The sequence below is a fragment of the Molothrus ater genome, chromosome 1, assembly GCF_012460135.2.
Source record: "Molothrus ater isolate BHLD 08-10-18 breed brown headed cowbird chromosome 1, BPBGC_Mater_1.1, whole genome shotgun sequence".
Taxonomy (NCBI): domain Eukaryota; kingdom Metazoa; phylum Chordata; class Aves; order Passeriformes; family Icteridae; genus Molothrus; species Molothrus ater.
This window is the reverse complement of record NC_050478.2, coordinates 72,436,266-72,458,307: the sequence shown is the minus strand read 5'-3', so window position 1 is coordinate 72,458,307 and position 22,042 is coordinate 72,436,266. Positions and strand designations below refer to the sequence as shown.

Here is a 22,042-nt window from a genome sequence, read left to right as displayed (position 1 = left end):
CAAAAAACTGAATCTACAGAGAATTATTAAAAAGTGGAGCCACAGCATAATGACATAAAAATTTCCATGCTGACTTTTCTGAGACAAGATGTATGTTACAATTGTGCTACATTAATAAAAGATTAGCTAAATATGCCAATTATCTCTTCAGTAAAATTTCCCCCTCATTCAGTATGACTAGGAAGTTGGGAACTATTTTAACAATTTGTTCCATTTTAATCATCACAGATAAAAATTTACATTTTAAAAAAATCCCTGAGCTTCATCAAAGATAGAACCTTTTTTTTTCTTTATTTTTGTTTAATTCCTTTTTTTTAAATTCAGATTATATCAATTCAGATTATTTGATTAAATTCAGAATAATTATTAAAAATTCAGGCCATATTCTGTTGTAAGCAATTCCACTGTTTTTACTGGAACTGCTTGTAAGGGGCTTGATCCAGGTCTATGGAATGAGAAAGGGATTATTTCCTTCTGATTTTAATAAAGCAAGAATAATTTGATAATTCTGGTTTTGTGATCATATATATAAAGTATTCAATGAAAATAGAGCAGATTGTTTTTTGGGGTTTTTTATTGAGCAAGTATATTCCAAATTGAAATGGTCAAGGTTTTTTTTCAATTTATTTAGTTTAATGCATTTACTTTTGTGCAGTTAGCAATGACCAGGAAAATTTTATATATCTAGTCTGTTCTAATCTAGCTGGTATAAACTATTGATTTCAGTGAGGGAGGATGGTAACAATCCCAGTCTGATGAGACTTGTCTTGATTTGAGGACACATTCCTGGATCAAATCCAGGGTAAGAATGTCAAATGCTTCCACAGAGGCTTAAAACCAGCTACAATCAAAGGTCCTTGAAAGGTATTAAGTGAGAAGGAAGAAAGAACATAGAGATTCTATTAAACATAATAATGCTTTTGTGTGTACATTTTTAGGAGAAAATTAACAGAAGTTATCCCTGTTGTAACTATCTGTTATATAAATATACATTTGAGATTCTAAAACATGACAGTTTAAATGTCTATAATTTTTTGCTGACTCTTTCAGTGTCATTTTAGTGTTAGGGAATAACATTCTAAGGGAATTGTTAGAATCTCAAAAATATACAATAAATTTATTTTCAATATAACTGAAAGCCACGATCAAGGCTTTTAGTGCATTGGGGGCAGCCATTTCCTATTAATTTCTGCTTATCCACATAATATGAGTTACATATTCAGAACTGTACATAAGGGATTTCAATACCCTCTTTCAATTAATTTCTAATGATAATTGGGAATCAAAACCCTTTGTATGGCTTTGATAACCCAACAAAAATATTTTAAGGACTCCTATAAATGTTTAGGGAAGGATTCTTCTTAAAGCATGTGAGTTGACATTAAGACAATTCCTTATGCTTTTTAAGTTAAACATAACCTTTTCCATCATTTACATCCAATTTGGGGGTTAATGCAGAATGAAGTAGGAGTTTTCAATGGAAGTCAGTGGTCAGCTGAGAAAATGGCCATTTTTTTGTCTTGATGGATGAGATCTTCATGCTCTGTATTCCCTGGTATAATACACACTCCATTTTGAGGAAACAGTGTAAAAGCAAAAGAAGGACAGCCCAATATCATCCATCTTTTCTTCTTTTCTGTCAACCCCGGCTCAACCAGGAGCATTCCCTGTATTCCCAAAGTTAAGTTTCATACAACATTAACAGGACAGTGAAAGCAGTTAAGAGTATGAAATTAATAATTTATGGTCAGAAAAAATAGAAGTGTTATTGCAGTAAAAATGATGCAGGGACGTTGCTCCAAACGGCAGTGCTATAGCACAAAGGATCTAATAATGGTGTGGCTGCAGGCAGGGACAGTGACAAGAGGACAGAATAACATATTAATGGAATGATGAGACAATATAAGTCTAAATAATCCTGCATGTTTTTACTGATTTAGAAAAAAGTGTTATTTTCTAGATTTGTGTACTTAGCATGCTTTGGAAAATGTTATTGCACTCAACTGATGACTGAGAAGGAAAGAATTTTAGTTCCCAGGCATAAATGGGAATATTATCTTAAGATATTGATAAATTTGTTTTCCTTCTCTTTCATAAATAATACTGAAACTAACTTATGTTTAGGATATCATATCCTAGTGCCTTTTCTGTCTTTTATTTCCATAATTAAACTGATGATCTGAGATGGTGTACAGGAAAAGCCCTGAAAGAAAAAAAGAATGGTGCATTAAAGAGAATAAAGTTTTAAAACTTGTGGCCATAGTGTCACATTATAAGTATACTTAAATATTTTAAATTACATTAGATTGAGATTATTATACAAAACTATCTCCTTGGCTTAGCTAGCTATTCCAAAAAAGTTCCTATAGTAGAATTTCTTTGTCCGAATTCCTGCTCATCATGATTTCTACAGTCCAAACATACCTATGCACAAAGAAGCACAGAGACACACATTCCTTTCTGTAACGGGAGGGGTTTCTCCATATCTGAGAAACAGCTGGAAATCTTCTGTAGGACTAAGGTGGGATTACAGTTCCATTTTAATGTTTATACTCACAGATAAAAGCTATCGCCCATGCAGCAGGGAAGATAAGATGGCTGACAGCACTAAGCTGCCTTCACTAAGCAATGCTGATGGCTGCCTTTTTGGCAGCCTGGGGCACTATGCATGATTAAAGAGAGAAACTTAAGCTAAACCAGACACTTTAAAAAGAAATACACTTTGGAATAATGTTAACTCTACTTAGCACCTAGGATTTCACTGTATATATCTTAATAGTCTTAAGCAGTTCCTTTTGTAAGCAATTCATCCAGGAGCTGATGTGTCAAGTTTAATACGCATCAAGAAACGCTCATTTGTAACTAAAAGGTTCCTAATGCAGAGGAGCTTTTCATCTTGGACATGTAATCACCAGCCTCCAAGCAGAACACACCAGAATATATATCCTGGGCTTGAGCTCTAGAACTGCTGCAAGAAAAGACAGGCAAAAATTTTCTTGCTTTTATTTCCCTTCTCAAGTCTCCTAGACTCAAAAAAAAAAAATCTGTATATGTTGGACAGATGCTGTAAATGTGCAGAAAAGTGAAAGCTATTCTCACTAGAAATTGTATATGGAAAATTTAAGATTTATCTTGGCTAGCTCAGGAGGCAGGAAACAGCTGGGGAGGCAGGAATGCTTTCCTTTTTTGCTGTCTTTGCCTGTAGTAAGCCCTGTTCCATGCTGAATTTATTAGGAATGTTTGCCTAGTTAAGGTCACTGAAAGATGAAAACCCAATTAGAAGTAATCAGGCATGCTTTGGCTTTCAAATGGATGGATTTCCACCAGCTGTGATCCGCTGAGATCCCTACAACCTTACCCATTCTATGAATCTCCTTGCAAGGCCTTCATATGTTATACTCTCCTACAACTTTCTAGATGGAATTTAGCAGATAACATAGTCTGTGCTCTGTAAAAGAGCAAGACTTTAAAGAGAAGTTTTAGTAGGCAAGTTGTCAGGCACCAACCTGCTGAGGAAGGCTGGAGAACAAAATTAATGAAGTCCTAGAAGTGGGAGTACTCAGGTCCTCTTCATTTATACTGAAATTGCTTTGACAATTACTTTAATTTCATATTTGTCCAAATATGAAATAGTCTTGACAATTTTTTGCAGAAGATGAGAAACTCTGCATTTTATCTTTTTATCTTTAATTATATTAAAGAATAATGACATCCTGTCTTTGGTAGCTGATCTTTCCAAGAATATCTGTTCCAACCTTTCTTTCTTCTAGGAAGATCCATGATTATTCAGGTTCATCTGGTTATCCAAATTAAAATGTTGTCATGAAAACAATATGTGAACTTCTTATATATATATGAGGTTTATTGTCATAAAGCCCAGATTCTGTAGAAGGTTATTGGAGTTTTTGCACACAAATTTATATTAGTTGAACAGCAAAGCTCTTTAATGTTATTCTAAACGAAGTTGGTAAATATTCTTCATAGTATTAGATGCCTTCTTTTTGTCTTTTTTTTATTATTATTTGTTTTTTCTCCCCCAAAGAGTGAATATTTATCCAAGAAAAAGTGTTGGGGTTTTTTTGTTGGTTTTTTTTTTAAAGAAACATACTGATTTAAATAAAGAATTAATGTGGAGATTTTTGGCTGAGAAAGTGCAATACCTTTAGCTTGTCTTTGATTGGAACTTCAAAAGTTTAAATCCTTAGTCTGATTTGCTCATTTTAAGTGCAACAGCCACAATAACAGAATGTAAAGCTCTCAAATAGCCTGTTTTTAAGCTCTTAGAACAGTGTCCTTGCTTGGGAGGAAGTGACCAAAAAGAGTGTTTTCAGTAGATGTTTAGTATTTTTGAAGTAATCAGTTGTGTATCATTTCCTGTAATCCTTTATGAAATATTTGCTCCAGGCTGCAGCTGTAGAAATATTAATTTTGCTCTTCTTGGAACACTGTGGGTGGTAGGGAAACAGATTTTTTCCTCAGGTCTAATTCTATAGAATTATCTAAACAAGAAAATGTAAACTTTCTTTTGATTCTTGGAAAAGCCAATGGGATTTCACTATTTATTGGCATTAAAAAAATGCTCAACTAATTCCATTTGGCAACATGGAGATTCTGTTCCAGGGAATGCAAAATCTAAAGGAACAATGATGTCCAATTAGCATCAAGTATTAGAATCAATTGAGACTTTATATTTGAGAAAAAAACAAACCCAAAAGATGTAAAATTTACATGCCCTTTCTCATCTTCCACACTAAATCTGTGACACCGCTACGGACCAGTTTTAGATTCTTAGTATACTGCTTTAGCATTCTTCTCATGGAATTCTGCCAGAGAGCTGAGAAAAATAGTAGAAATTATCTGACAGAAAGCCTTAAACTGTAGGTATGGCTAGAATCTCTCCCTGCCCACTACTGATGGAGTACTGCTACTGGCTGTGCAAGGTTAGAATTTCATGCAAAACTTAAGCATGCTATTTCCATAAAAATCTTGAAAAATGGCGTAATTGATCAAGCATGTGATTTATTCTCAGTATGCAAAATAGAATATTAAAACTAAGAGCTTGATCTTGCAGCCTCCAGGCATATTCAAGCACTATTTTTCTTTACATACAGTAATCTCTCCAAAATTTCTGGTAAATGGAAACATCTATCAAATTGATTTTTGAGATTCATATGGAATATATGTACACAATGTATCTGGACGCCCTGGAAAATACGATGTTTTGTCAAATTGCAAAGTCTCTTGATTCCCCTCTCCAGGAAACCAGAAACTGAAAAACTAATTCCAGGAAAGACTATCATAGAAAAAAAAAAGAAAAAAAAAAAGGAAAAAAAAAGCGATAGGCAATCCCTGATGAAGAAAGTATAATAGCATGTAATTTTGGGACCACCTAAGCTATGGTCGCTTCTATTCTAAAGTAAAACAATTGCTGCGGTAGCTGAAACTGTACTCAAGGGTAGGAATAAAAACAACTGCTGGAGAACCAATTAAATACCATTATTTAGAAAACTACATCAGGACAAAAAAACATTTTTCTCTTTCCATTTCTGTTTGACAGCTGTTGACAGTAAGGGACAGTAAGGGTCAGTAGAAGGAAAAAAGGGCCAAAATAAGTAATTTCCTGTGCTGAAAAATGCAATAACAAAATATGAATAGATGTGAGAAACTAGTAAAACTGAGAGTAACATGATTATTTTGTTCATATGACATGATAAGCTAAGAGGAGCACCAAGGCAAGTGATAGGTTAAACGTGGATATGTGTGTGAATTAAGCACAGGTTTTCCTACTGGGTGCATGAGGACAGACATCCTGAAGCTGAAAGATCCCCATACAGGTCCTCATACAGTATGACTTGTGGGATATTGGTCTCAGTTTAGCTGTGACACAAAGAATGCTGGGGATCTCTCAGAGGAAATGGGATAACTCACTCCAGCAAAGCTCTCTGGGAATCCATGGAGTAAAGACAGCTATCAACAGCCTGCTTTGTGGCCAGTATGGTCAGACAATTTAAGAATAAAGAATTGATAAAAACTAAATAATTAACAAGCCTGAACAAGCTATCCAGACCTTCTCTAATGGGCACTAAAACCCAAGCTGTTTCTGTGCTAAACTCCGAGCTGCATTAATTTAAATGGAGGTGGGTTTTGTCGCCTTCTTTTTATTATGTTGTCTTACTTCTCTTGAAAGTCTGTGAAGGCGATGATGGACAGGTGAAGTACCAAGATTTCCCTTGATCTCACTCATTCATATAGCTGACATTTGGAGAGGGTTGTCGATGCAACCTTTTGGTGCCTGTATATGTTGCCAAGAGCAGAGCAAGGCAAAGCAACTGAAAACAATTTAGCAGAAACAAAATACATTTGTCTAAACAACATTATCCTAGTTTTACTTTTAGAAGCTAATGTCTTTGGAGGCAGAACTATGTAGTTCATATCATGCTCATAGTGTGTAACAAATGATCTTCCTGCTTATTTAATCCCTAAGTACTAACTTGAGCCCAAAGAACAGTTGATTCTTGAGAAAATAAAATATGTTTTGGGAAAGATTTTTATTTTTAAGAAGGAATTAACTTTCTAGGGAAAAAAAAAAATAAAACTAAAATTTGGTGGATTCTTACAGACCAAGAGAAATTGAGAAAGAGAACCAAAATGAGATTAAGTCAGTATGGTCTTTGTCAAAATAATGAATTTTTGACCCAGCTTCAGGAATGCTTAGGAAAACTATGTAGTTTCTTTCAAATTGTGGAACTGATATGTAGTTGCAATAAAATGGCTTGTTTAACTAAAATCTTATAGAAAAACATTGAGAGAAGAGATATCAGGAAAGATGGGCTTATTCAATCAGCACTGACCCAGGTGGTTGGAGTTTTTTTCCAAAGGCTTTACATAAAACTCCACAATGTTGCAAGGTATTATTAGCCTCCCCACCTCTGCTGCACATCCTTTCTTGCCTTCTCTTATATTATAGAGATAAAGATTTTGTCCAAGAGAACTGAGATTTTATAATGCCAACTACAGCAAAACAGAAATTCAGAGAAGGCAGGGCACCACACAGAAAGTAGTCATTTGAGGCCAATAAATTATGACCATAACTAGAGCCAGTATCATTTAAGTACTCTTTGGTTTCTGATGATAAAGCACTAGCTTACTGCAGTGTTGACAACAATCCTATGGCTCCAGCTTATAGCTTGTCCATTTGCTACCCAGCCATCCACAGTGAATTTAATGTAATGCAATAAACAATCACACTCATCAGAAGCAGAAACGGACAAGTCTTAACCAACAGAAAAGACTGCCAGCCAAGCAGAGCAAGGCAGTGAGACACTCTGATGTGAGGTCTTTAGTTCATGTGTCATACAGCTATTAAATATCCCAACAGCTTCGGCAGAGAGAACTAATGTGGTCCAGGTGTGACTACCAAGAGAAGAGAACGTGTGTAGTGAATATCACTATGACAAAAGTCTAAATGTTGTTACTTTTTGAACCTGAGTTCATAAAGATGGTAATAGAACCAATTCAAATGTATAATTAAGCTTTGTGACAGTTTTCTTACATGGAAGTAAGCAATTTACATCATTGTTATTCTAACAGGCTTTTCTAGTACCAAGATATTTCAGCAACACATTTTAACTCATATGGCCATGAAATACAATGCATCATACAATGAAATCAGGCAATTCTCTAAGATCTCCTGTGTAGTTCAGATCATGATATGCCACACTGCTTTCCTCATGAAATCCATTACTTCTGGTTTAATTACTGCTTATCTTTCAGAATGGTATCCGGCTAGATCTTCTTAACTGTCCCCAGGCTATATCAGCTTTTTGTTGGAAGCATCTCCAGGTGGTACATTAAGTCCAAATTTTCATGTATGCATGTGATTGGGTATTTTCAAATTTCTTCCTGTAATTGTGCCCACCCTACACTAAAAATGGAAGGTTAGCACAATATGAGTGAGAAATTCAAGTACTTGTTTTGACAAACTTTTATCAAGTCCTTGAGAATCTTTCTGGTAAAAAGGTGAAGTACCCCAAATTCATGGCATCACAATCCATCAATTAGCGTAATAAGGTCTGATAACTTAAATTCAGATTTCTACAAACCATCCTAACTGAGAGCTCAATCCTTGGTCAGCTGGTATATGTTGCACATGAGGAAGAAATAAAAATAAAAATTTATTTATCTATATTTCTTGTCAATTTCAGCAAATTTTTGAAAGCACATAAATTTTAGCACCTCTGAATCTTCTCTTTTTAGACAGCTATCACTGTATTAGTATATTTGCAGTATGAATAAATATGTAAATGTACAGGTGCATATGTACATATTAATGTACATATTAGTAATGATAACTGAAACTACTCTACCTGTAAAGTATCTAGAATAATGACTGTACCACGGCCTGCTGTTTGAGACATAAATTACTAAACAAGTAAAGATAAAGAATTTTTCTTTCTAAGTGTCTTGTAAAAATCATCAAGATACAGCCTTTGAGATGGCTCGCAGGCTCATTCTTTGTACTTAATGTATTCAGGGATTTCTGTTTTCTGCATCAAACACACTGTATCAACACACTGGCCACAGGGACACAGAAAAAAAAAAAGGGTTTTTTTTATTTATTAGGTTTTACAGCAAAAAGGCTCAAAAAAACAACTTTATTTCCAGTAATTACATCTGGATTCTGCAACCAAAAACTGAGCATTTCATCATGTTTAACACTTCAGAATCATGTAAGAAGACATGATGTAAAATACATATGCAAAAAATTGACTAACCATACCCCAAAATAATTTCTGATATAATTAAAGGTGTTATTTAATGTTAGAACTCAAAAGCCTGGCCACACGAGGAGTTCTGATTCCCTCAAGCGCAAGATCTTTCCTGCTGGATCAGACTGGCAGCCTTCCCAGTCTGGCCTGCTTGGCTTCAGATTTTTTTAAGTGTTTTCTTTTTTATTATTGCACCTACCCTTTCAATAGAATATAAATCTATTAAATAAGGGGAGAGAAACACTTGCAAATAAACTAAATACAAGCAGAAACAGAAAATCTATTTTTCTTCCTAGTCTTTGAAAGTAAATTCAAAATTTATGCAAGAGGTGTCCATTTTTTCAAACTTAGAACAACAGGCTGGCTCATCAGGTGATGTAGGGTTGGGTTTTTTTTCTCAGCAATATTTTCAGTTTATATAAAATTTTCTTTTGAGGTTAAGAGAGTGAAGCAGCGTCATCAACAAAAACTGCAGCATCTAAAATAAGATACAGTGGAAATGTACTTGTTATTTAGAGCTCTCTTTTTAGCTCAAATGTTAGTGAAATAGTTTTTTGGTTAATCTGTGTCAGTTTGAGAAAACTCACTAAATGGAATAATTTTTTCAGTCATGTTTCTTTGAAGAAGAAAGAACTCACATAAAAAGCTTTTATTCTATAGGTGTTCAGAGAAAATTATTTTATTCTCTTAGGGTTTGGTGCATATTTATCTATTTATTTATTAATAAAACACCTGGAATAGAAAAAGAATTTTTCATGCAATGTTTAATTTACTCTCAGTTACCTCTCTTATCAATTTCTCTTCAGTTACTGATGTGTTCAGTCACAGTTTTCTCTCTCTGTCCAATTTCCATGACAAAATGCTATAACACATTTCTTTTCCTTTATACACTTTCTCTGCCCTCTAAATTGTTTAAATTGTTGGATTCCGTTTCTTGGCAGTGGTCACTAACAATAGCTAAAATTTTATAACCTTTACTTATAATTACAAATTGTGACACAAAGGTAGAAATTGAGAAAAGGGTTTTAAAATTCATCCTGTAAACTACATAGTGGTTATATCACTCCAGAACTAAAAAATGGAATTTATTTTCTCCTATCATCTCAGTCCTTTAGGAAATTTGTATTTTTCAAATTGATTTTTCCATTAATGATCAGAGGTATAAGCAAACTCTTTCTAAAAAATGTATTGTAATTTTGGTAGCTGAATTTGCCTCCATTTTTTAATGTTAGAATGATAATTATGGTCAAAACCTAATTTTTGATTAATTAATTCAGAATTATTCGCCTTTCCTCCAGACGTAATTAAGAGTTAGACCATAACAGTGGTATTAGGAACTAATAAATGACACAAGTAATTTTAAAATAAAGAATTTTTCTCATGAAAGTATGCAAAAATATTTTGACAATTACTTTTGTGAAGCAATACAGTGACTAGTAAAAATAAATTTTCAGCCATGTTGATTTATTTTGCATGTGGTCTTTTTAGAAGAATGGGCAAGACACACAGACACTATTAAAACTGAGGAACTTCTGTTGAAATGTCAGCTGAGGGGGCTGGCAGGCAAGGCTTTGCAGTTTTCAGTCTTTCCTTGGACTGACTATAAGACCTAATGATATTGACAACTTTCCAAATTTTTAATCTACAATAAAATCTACAGTAAATTTGCACCAGATGTCTTCATTAGCCGAGAAAATTTTTTCCAAGGAGATTGGGCTTGGTTTTTTCCCAGATTTTAGTTGGTTGCTGCATCATCATCATCATTATCATCTAATCTTCTTAACAATGAAAAACTCATAGGAAATAAGGAAATTTAATATTGTAATTTAATTTCATGCTATATCTTTTATTCTTGAATTGATAACATAAAAATGCATTGAATACTTCTTATTTCACTCAAGGTGATAAATCATGTGCTTTAGGTGATAAATCATGTGCTTACTACCTACGTTCGTAGGTAGTGTATATGAGGAGGAATATTTCTGCCATCTGTCCCTTTTTCTGTGATTGAACAAGCTGGACTGTATCCCCCAAAGCCTGATAAACTGCTCCCAGAGTTTTGAAAGGTGCTCAAAGAAGTTATTCAAAGAAATTGGATTTCAGTTATGGTATCAAACACAGAAAAAAATAATCTTAGGTGATTAAATTTGCATATTTGGATTGCAGATGAAGTCCTACATTACTTCACACCTCATGCTAATTTGTTATGCAGTGTTGCAATGCCTTCTCAGACAGTTTTATTACAGAATTCACAAAATGGCTAGGTTGGAAGAGACCTTCAAGATCATTGAATCCAACCCAGCCCTAACACCTCAACTAAACCATGGCTCTGAGTGCCACATTCAGTCTTTTCTAAACACATCCAGAGATGGTGACTCCATGACCTCCCCAGGAAGACAATCCCAGTACTTTACCACTCTTTCTGTGAAAAACTTTTTCCTATTATCCAACCTATATTTCTCTTGGCACAGCTTAAGGCTGTGTCCTCTGGTTCTGTCAGTTGCTGCCTGGTGAAAGAGACCAACCCCTACCTGACTACAGCCACCTATCAGGGAGTTGTAGAGAGTGATAAGGTCACCCCTGAGTCTCCTTTTCTCCAGGATAAACACCCTCAGCTCCCTCAGTCGTTCCTCACAGGCCTTGTGTTCCAAGCCCCTCACCAGCCTCATTGCCTCTCTGGACGCACTCCAGCCTCTCAATGTCCTTCCCAAACTGAGGGGCCCAGAACTGGACACAGCACTCGACGTGTGGCCTCACCAGTGCCAAATACAGGGGAAGAACTTCCATGTTTGCCTCAGCAATGGGTGAATTACTTCTGACTCTATCTCACCTTTGGCCTGCAAATATGCTCTTGAAACTTTGCGTTACTACCTTGTGTGTATCCAATGTCCCCAGCGGCCACACCAGGTGCCAATATTAAAATCTGAACACCTATTGGTGACCACAGCATATCCCAGAAAACTTACTTCCTCTTAAACCACGACACCTTGCTACTGAGATGAAGTGCAAGAAGGTTCTGCACACTGTCTATTGTGATATGCAGGAAGCCAGACAGCTGTCTCCTTCCTGCTCTAAGAAACTGTATCTATCAAAAGCTTTAAACAAATATAAACTAAGGTTTCTTTGTCGTTCATCCATCATGGTCAACTCTCTCATTTGCAATACACTCACAAAATGTTTTTCTTGTTTCCTGTGATTGTCCTAAATAATGACAAACAGCTGTCAACAAACAAGGTGATGATCTTTGCATGCCAGTATTGTAACAGCCATGCTTCATTTTAATCTCACTATTCCCAGGCCTAGTTTCCAACCTTAGAAAGAGCAACTGAACTGGTTATTATATTTCCCAATGGCTTTTCATTTTAAGTCTGAAATGGAAGACAGTTTTCACTTCTGACAATCTAGTGCACATGAATCACTTTTCTTAGAGAAAGATTACAGTGTGGGCATGGTAACATGAAATTTTCCTATTCATACAGTTAGCTCCATCTAGCCACAAAACAAAAACAAAGAAAAAAAAAAAAGAGAGAAATTACAATTATTTTTTTTCTTGAGTCATTTAGATGTAGCATTCATTCTGCCTGAAGTGAAATTGAAAGGCTGGGGAATCTTCAGCCAGTTAAAAAAAATCCTTTTGGAACTAATCCATGTCTGGTTTGAAGTCAGCGATAGCTTTTTCTAGTTGACTTCATTGATGCTAGATTGAATAGTTATAAGTGATGGTTTGTCTATTTTCTTACTAGAAATTGAATTTGGAATTGAACATTTGGCCTCTCTGAATTTCATCCATTTATTTTTTTTAACTTCAGTCAGTCTAGAATTTCACCCAATTGAAAATAAATCAAACCCCACCAGCTTCCTATGGCCTGAAGTCAGTGTGATCTAAGGTAGGAACAAAGACATTCAGGATTGTGTATATTTAAATACTGTCACACTTCTAAAAGCAGTCAAATGTTTCAGAAAAAAAGTTTATGGGCAATCACAGGACAGCAGGTAGGCAGCCACATAAATGAAGCATAATTGGCTGTCTACAAATTTTAGTCAATAGCAAAACGTTTGATAAGGTGACCTTTTGAAATAACCTGCTTTAAAGATGCAATCTTTCTGAATAGACAGACACAAAGAAGCCTATTAGCAGTAGGTAAGTTGAAAAGAAAAGCTATCAATTAGATTTGATGATAAAAAAGGTCAGTTTTCAAAAAGCCCACTTAACCACTGAAGCCTTTTGCTTTAGCAGGAACAATTGCTTAATCAACACCACTTAGTTTCAGTAGTTAAGTTCTGTTCAAACAGAATGCGGTCATCTTGCTTGATCAACTATAGTTGGTACCAAAGGAGGAAATTACTGTTCCTTGTTTTAAAAAGCTGTTCTGAAAAATGAATTCTCTAGTTTTTCTCCTAGCTTCAATGCTAGGAGAGCAGTCCAGTGCAGCCAAAATGACTGCACAGCGATATCTGGAGCTCAAATGGAAATAGACATTCCTACTCACCTAGTCAACCGCTGACTCACTTTAAACTTATCACCTTCACTTTAGAAATCTTTTAAAATATTTCTCAAAATGCTGAGAATTGTTACACAAGTGAAAAACGTCACAATCAAGAAGCAACTATACTGTTTATCCTGGGGTGGGGAAGTTTCACCATTACCTCTGTATGTGACAAGGTTCCATCTGCTGCACATAAGGATTATTCATTCCAGTTTTGTATACACAATCTCCTTTACCCACTTGGTGTTAGGATGTAGCACGGTATAAAACATCCTGGACATTCAATAGCAAGATCTAAATACAGACAGTCAGAGCTAGTTCTTTGATTTCTCTTATGCATTAGTAAAAGTCTTAAGGATCTGAGACAATCTAATCCTAAAAGATTCATTAGTATCTTACTTTATCAGGTGGAATTTAATTTAATTGGCTTTTTTATTTTTTTTTTCATGTCAGAAGGCCTCTTCTGATTTCATTTTTAACTTAAACACAAAGGATGTTAAGGTACCCACTTGTCTACAGGTGCTCAGCACAAGAAAAGCCTTCCTTTCCATTGCATTGGCTCTTTGGAAATCTTTGGTGTACAAAGCCTTGCCTTCCTAGTACTAGATCTTCTTAAAATGCCTTTCATTTTATAAGGAGGTAGGATCATGAAATAGGTATTAGCTTAATTTTACCATAACAATTAAATGTATTTCTTTTACTATAGGTGGAGTGAGTTCAGTGCACAGACAGACCAGCACATCTCCCCAGCTTTCATCAGGAAAAGCAGCAGAGAGCAGAGATTCAAGCTAGACACTCTACTGTAGAAATTACAGTTCTGCTTTTCATATTAATCTCATTTTTTTTAAATCTCTGAGACAGAAGTTGACAGTTTTAAGACAGCAAAGAGAAAAAAAAAGGAGGGGGAAAGAAAAAGAAGAAAAGACAATTTGTCAGTCTTTACATGAAACGTTACTTTTTACTCTGGCCTCTAAACATGAAAGATCTTGTTGGTGTCCTCAGTTAAATGTAGGAGATCAAAGAATCAGTGATATATAACCTACTGCCTGTCTGCAATATTTCAAGAAAGAGATCAACTGAAAATTATAGAAAAATGTGCCAAAAGTTGCTAGAATGTAGCTCTCTTTTTTTTTTTTTTTTTGCTTTTTAAGGAAACAAGAGGGAAATTGCAGGTGACTTTCCTGACTGTTTCCTGACACACAATTGCATAGATATCAAATGGAGCATTAAATTATATAAGGAAGAAACACCATGAATGCAAAGTTCAGAAAGTATTTCTGACAGAAATATAAAATTATTATTTATCTTCCCTGGCATCCACAACAGTATGCTAGACACTCTGTGTGGTCTATATGACTTATTTCTGAGGAATTTTACTTAGAAGATTGACAAATTTTGATTTTCGGAAAATATTTTAGATAGATATAAGGAAAAAACCCACAAGTCTGAAATATTTAGAATTTCCATTCTTTTTCTCCTACATTTCCCCTTTAAATTCACCCTTACCAATTATTTAAATCCATAAGGCTGAGAAAATAGATGAAGAAAGAAAAAATGAAGAAAAAGGAGAGTTGTAGAGATGAGGATTCCTCTTTTTAACAACACTGTCTCTTCCCCAAGTGTTGGAATAATATATTTTTGCTCTAAGTGAACATTTTTGTTAAGACTTACCATTGCAAAAAAATTCTGCTGAGTTTTTTTTATTTAGCTTTTTTCTTCTTTCTTTGACTGTCCACATAAAAGCAATCTACCTGTAAAGATCTGTGGTAATTTGGTGGACTTAATCCTTATCAGGTTCTTTTACAGCATAGAGTCAGAACTGGTAGAATTTAAGTTCTAGTGCCATTCTCTTTCCCCAGTGAAGGGGAGATACCTGTGTGACTGATATCAAAGCATTATGACATGGATTTTAGTGGCCTAGAATTCACTTTCTAGCTTTTGCGGGAAAATTGCATACCAAGCTTTAGGTTTTCCCATATCTTCAGAGCTTTAGTGCTGCAATTCTACCTCTTTCAGACTGTTGCTAAAATAACATACCACTAATGCAAGATTTAGCTGTAACTTTGCCTATGGGAGGAACGTACTTCTCAGATTTTGTGTTCTTTGCACTCCTCAAATGGATGAGTTTGAAAGGCTCTTTGATGCCAGAGCTACTCTGCTATCCCCCTCGTGTAAGCTGCTTTGAGATTTCCAGATGAAAAGTGCTATAAAAGTTCTAAATGGTATTGCTGTTATTATTTATTATATATTAAGCTAGAGTAAACTGCACATTACTTTTTTATGTTTATGCTTGGAAAGGGGAATGTATAGATAACTCATATTTGATAATGTAGGTATTTGGAACATTTGCTCTATGCCCTACCATCTGTTTCCATTAGCCAAGAGAGAGTTTTACCTGGGCAGAAACAGAACAAAGATGGCAAATTCATTTCACTGTTGTATGTATTGAATAAGGGATGTTTCTCTGTTCACTTTCTAGTTTTCATCCAGCTGTAATTGTCTGCTTTTTGTTTTCAGTACCTTTGTGCCTGTTGCTAATGGTGCACATCACTGGGTTGTGAGAAACTTAATAGTTTCATAAACTTTATTACAATGTCTCTATAGACATCTCAAAATCTAAAATTACAAATAATTGCTTCTCATTAGCAATGGCCTATAAACAGTTTATTGGTTCACCAATACTGAATCTGTATAAATAATATGTGCAGGACCAGAGGAAATAGCCTACATACTGTTAAACACACCCTGGGCTATGAAAAGCAAAATGCATGACAGAAAAAAAAAAAGCAAAAATCCAACACAAAGAGCCACAACAAAATTTCTTGCTTTAAAACAAAACTCCGAGGAATTAACTAAGAGTTTTAGCATAAGCATTTAAGGTATAATGAAATCCATAGTCATACAACAACAGATTTCTGGCAAAGATGCTCTTTGCTGGTTTCAACTTTTTTCAGATTGTCTGTCATGGCCACATTTGCCTTTGGTTTTAGTTCCAATATCAAATCTGTCAAAGATATTGTAGAATATCTTAATGATTTGTATAAAATGAGTCTTCACTTTCAGGGTGGTGCCTGGCCACTAAAATGATATTAACTGCAATATTAATTGCTGCAGTGTTACCAGCCTGCAAGACAATTGCAATTACGTACAATTCAAAGGCTGAAATCTTCTAAACTGAAATGTGATCTCGGGTTCCATAAACTGACTGTGGTCACTGTCAAGCATGACACATATTATGCACGTGAGTGGTATTCAAATAAAGTCCTACATTTTCAAGAAAGAATGTGTCGTAAGAGAATCTAAAGAGAATCCAAATCCATTCTTATAAGAGAATCCAAAGCACCAGCCACATAGAGAAATCTGGCATAAATTTTGGGTTGCCAGCCTTAATATTCAGACATGTACAATATGGAAATGTATCAGAAAGTAATAAACAGTAAGAGACTTATCTGTAAGGAAAATTCCTTCAGTTAGTCTCTGTATTAGTTTCAGTTAGGAAAAAGAAATTTTTTTCCGAGTAACTGGTAAGGGGCTGGGTTTGGATTTGTGCTGAAAACAGTGCAAATAACACAGGGATGTTTTTGTTACTGCTGGGCAGTGCTTGCACAGATCTTAAGCCTTTTCTGCTCCTCACACTGCCCTGCTGTCAAGGAAGTAGGGGAGGCATGGGAAGTCAGGAGGAGAGAGAGTTGAGACAGCTGACCCCAACTGACCTAAGGGATATTCCAGACCATAGACTGTAATACTCAGCACATAAAACTGGGAACTAAGGAAGTGAGGTATGTCGAGAGTGATGGCGTTTGTCTTCCCAAGTCACCATTATGTGTGATGGAGCCCTGCTTTCCTGTGTATAGCTGAACACCTGTCTGCCCATGGGAAGCAGGGAATTAATTCCTTGTTTTGCTTTGTTCACGTGTGTGACTTGTGCTTTCCCTATTAAACTGTCTTCTTCTCAACCCATGAGTTTTCTCACTTTTACCCTTCTGATTCTCTCCCCCATCCCATCAGGAGAGTGTGAATGAACAGCTGCAAGGAACTTAGGTGTCAGCTGGGGTTAAACCACAATAGTCCCTGAAACTGTGAAGGTGGCACCTAGGTCAAATGATTTTCAAAACTTTGGAGCCTCATGAGGCCTTCCAGAAGGGAAAAGGAATAGTCTATTTTAGTTCACAGGTTTCAGCTTTAGTTGTTTTGATGACTAAAAAATGATATTTTAGGATTGTTGTTGATTGCAGGCAGAATTGCTCAAGTACAGTTTTTAAATGCCTTATATAATAAGACCATGAAATTATTCCACACATGGATTGTTTAAAACAGCTGCAGTAAGTGCCTGAAATTATTTCATCTAGTACAATGCCATTTTAACTACTTTTTTAAATTTAGAAAAATATATGCAATTAAGGTGCAATTACTGAAAAATGAAAGTGCCAGTGTAATTAAAATACATTAAATGTATAAATACATCCAAAATTCCTTCTTATTTATTTGTCTGCTTCTATACTCTGAATTGTTTTTTCGAGATAATTTCTTTCACATATATTTTAGGAAGCTTAGCTGGTGGAAAATATTTCCCATATGTCAAAATCATTTAACATCTTTCCCAAAATAGGTAAATTAACACTTATTTTAAAATCAAATTAGACATAACATCAGAAAAAGCTGTAGATCAGAATGTGGAAGTAGCAGTCCTGAGAGCTAATGTTCAATCAAACCAAGAACAAACTCACCAGAATTACTTTCAGCAGAAGGACACTCCTAATTCTGCCTCCCTTTAATGAAAAGGGCTGAACTGTTTGCTGAAGAAACAGGACTGAATAACTTAGAAATGGAAAAATGTCCATTTCATTCCATTCATTTTCTTTTCATTCTATAGTGTAGAGAAAACTTTAAAGAAATGTTTCCACCTTCTCTCACAGTAGTAAACATCCAGGAAAATTGACATGCTGCAACTTTATGACTGATAAAAAGAAAAAGCATTCTCACACAAGCACCTTTGGGAACTAATTGCCTGAAGGTATTACCCAGGCCAAGAGCTTATCAGGGTTAAAAGCAGGATTTAACATTTACACAGATAACAAGAATATACAAACCTGTAACAGTAGGATTAAGTCTTTGACCCTGCACCAATTGGACTGAAGGGGTTTCCTATGACTTCAAGGGTGTGAGATCCATGCTGCAAAAGAGAATTTTAGAAAGGATAAAACCCTCTTGCTTCAGAATATTAGAAAGGCTTTAACAATCAGAGATTAGGAAAATATTTTTCTGACAATGAATCTCATAACTTTTTGATGGATATTTATTCTCTATTGTATTAATTTGGGCATAAATTTGTCTTCATCTTTCTTTTTAAGGGTAAACCTAAAAGCGCTGTCAAAACCTGCATCAATAAAATGTAAGTCAGTCACAAATAGAATGGATTCAGACTAGTTAATATTAAAGTACTGTTAGAAATAGTAACCAGTATATGTTGAGGAAAATTAAAATACGGGGATTTCTTATTGTATCTAAAAGAGTATTGTACATTAACTCAAACTGAAAGCAAATAATTTCTAAGGAACTTTAATGTGCCTTGTATGCAATATATACAATGTATATTTTTGCAGTGGCTGTAGAAATTGCTTTTATTTTTAAGTAAATAGCAGAATTAGTACTGCATATTCAGATGAAACCTGAACAGATAATCAGAGCATACTTTAAAGCTAACCTCAGCAGTCTCACCTACCCTTTCACTGGAGAGTCAATAGTGTCATTATGCTAATAATTAGATATGCAAATATGGGTTTAACTCCAGAGAACTTTAAATTGTTTTTAGTTTAATATCCACTGTGAAATATTGTCTTAGTATTACTTCCAAGTGTCTTCAAATCTAACCTAAAAAGAAAAGGATTTTGAAATCATCTTAAATATCAACTAATTTTCTTTTGTTCTTTGGGATCTAATGTTTTCTTGGCATGCCAAAATGTATATGAACAAACAATAGCAAAGCAGAAATTATTCCTTCTGAATTATTCTGAAAATTAATTTGAAAATAATTTTCTGGCAGTTACTACTCCTAATATCAGAAGTATGGCACTCAGTATGAGTGAGAAGATGTGGATTTCTTTATGGAGAGAAAAAGAAAAGTTTTAATGATGTATTTTTTTTTTTTTAATGATGAAGCTCATATTAGAACATATTTTATTTTGTAACATTTGTTTATAATGAATACATCCTACACATGCAAGCACATTTGAGTATCTTCACTTTATATGTTCATTTGAAGTCAGCTACCAATAAACTGTGGCTGAATTATTCAGAGTAAAAAACATTGTGCAAAATCAAAAGTCTCCCTAAACATTGTAAGTAAGTTAGATAGAACAGAAGTTTTGAATTAAAAAGAACTTAGTCTTTAAATATTCTCAGTATTTCAGAAACATGATTTTTGCCTAGGAAGGTTGATGACTTAATCCATGAGTGAATTTTAAAAAAAACTTTGAGATTGGGAAAATATATGTATATTTGTATTAGATGGCACACTCAGAAGGTGATGTTTTATCAATAAAGAAAAAGAATTTATCTTTTGGTCACCAGCTGTTTCTTAGCAATGCAGGAAACTATTACTCTTTGAATTAACCATAAACAATTACATAATGTGGCATAAACTGTTCTTTAGTTTTTTTTCAGAAAAGGTGTAACAATTTCCCTTTCAAGCTTGGAGAGTAATTTCTAGTGCTACTTTTAACATTGTGACTGAAACCTAAGACTACAGAAGATTGCTGCTGGGTATGACTGTTGCTATTAAATCATTTAAGCATCTTTGGTATTGTTACTGATGGTTCTGACCTCACACTCTTTAAAATTTATTGAACTTAGATCAATTCACATGAAATGTTTTTCTAAAAAAATACATCATTTTTCTATTATATTTAGGTAGACATAGTGAAGAAGACTTTATTTGGAATGCATTCTGGATATTAAAGGTGGTATTGGGAATCTCCTCATTTCACACCAGAAGTTTAAATGTTACTCATGTATCATGGAGAGTGTCACTATGTCTACCTAAATATAATGGAGAATCTCCTCAGCAACTCTGCTGCTAATAAAAACTGGAAGGAGTGTCTGACACACCAGCAGGCTGTGCTGACACTCTGTGAGACCTGGACAGGCCAGAGAGCTGCTGGAGAGGAGGGGCCTGAGCCAGCACAGGGGGCCAAGCTGCTGGAAAAGCTGAGGGAGCTCAGCCTGTTTAGCCTGGAGAGGATGGAGTGGGGACCTGACCAATACATGCAAATATCTTCAGGTCAGGTGCCAAGAGAATGGGTACAGGCTCTTTTCAGTGGTGCTCATTAACAGGATAAGAGGCAACAGGCACAAACTGAAATATGGAAAGTTCCAGCTGAATATGAGGAAGAACTTATTTACTCTGAAGGTGACGGAGCACTGAAACAGGTTTCCAGATAGGTGAGGTGTCTTCTTCTCTAGAGATATTCAAAGCTTGCCCAGATATGAACCTGTGCAACCTGATCTACACCAATCCACTTCAGCAGGGGGATTGGCCTAGACGATCTATAGAATCCCTTCCAACCTCAAACCTTCTGTGTCTCTGTGACTTCATTTTCTTTCACAATTTTGGTTGTGCTCACAGTTTGACAGCACCTGAGGCTTAGATTGACTATAAATTGAAAGTACCCAGTCACGTTCTTATTCACAAAGTGACAATCCAGAAGATCTCACAAATTCTGAGATTTTCTAGGTCTATTATTAAATCAAAAAGAGTGTATTACTAAATTAAATCAAACATAGTCCAGAAGTCAATACTGGTCTTCATCCAAATGCCACTGTCCATTGCAAAAGTTCATAAGTAAATATTTTCAGCAGAATGATGGAGTAAGACCTCTGGAGTTCAAGACTTTTTTCTTGTTACTTCTATGTAGAATTGATTTTATTTTTGTTTTTAAATCACCAAAAAAGCCTTTCATCTCTTTATTAGGAAGAGAGAGTGTTTTCAGTGTTATGTTGTTTAAGAAAGACTGCCAAAGGATAGAAACCTAAAAAGCAAGACAGAACCTTTGAAGGACTCTGTCATTTTCTCATAAATTCTGCCTTGAGTGCAAGTGCAAAACAGAATCACAGAAAGAGCAGAGTGTTAATTCTCCATGTAAACTAGGGATTTTGACCTAAAGCGAGATTGGATCCTTGTGCTCCTTTTGGAAGGATGGCTGGGGGTAAAATCAGACACAGCTAAGTTATATTCACATGCTAACAGAAGTTGTAATGGTACAGAAATTATAGGGTAAAATGCAGCTGCTACTCCCTGGATAGAACACAGTTGGTATGCTCCATGATGATTCTCCAACAGTAAGTGCCTGCTAAGGGGGATGGAATGGAGGGTGGAGAACAGTGGAGGCACCATGTCTTGTTCAGACTCTGTGGAAATTCTTTCAGGGAGGGGAACTCAGTGGTACTTTGCAGCTGAGAAACCACATAGCACCTGTCAAACAGTGGAGGGAGGAGAAGATGTCCTGCTGATGAGCCAAAAACTGTGATGAAATCTCTTTCCTTAGATGAACTTGGTTCATTATAGCCTAATTTTAAGATTAAGGCACAGATCCATCCCAAAGCTGCCTACCTCCAAGGTACAGCCATCCCTCACTGGGCACATGCAAAATGGTTTTTTTTTAATGGTATCTTTAAAAGTGGAGCAAGACAATTTTACACCAATCAGTAACAATGGGAGGCAGGGCTAGAGTCACCTGAGGTCCACCTAAACATAAAGAGACAGTATAAAAATAGATCAAGAACAGAGGA

The 22,042-nt window shown here is 35.3% G+C and overlaps 1 long non-coding RNA gene across 1 annotated transcript in view; it reads right to left on the bottom strand.

The window, feature by feature from the left end:
* The window catches only part of LOC118701808 (uncharacterized), a 75,913-nt gene that overhangs the window by 29,895 nt on the left and 23,976 nt on the right, over positions 1 to 22,042 (bottom strand). The window contains exon 3 of the long non-coding RNA XR_004982592.2: positions 18,346 to 18,428. This is a non-coding gene — a long non-coding RNA (uncharacterized LOC118701808). The remainder of the gene's footprint in view (positions 1 to 18,345; positions 18,429 to 22,042) is intronic.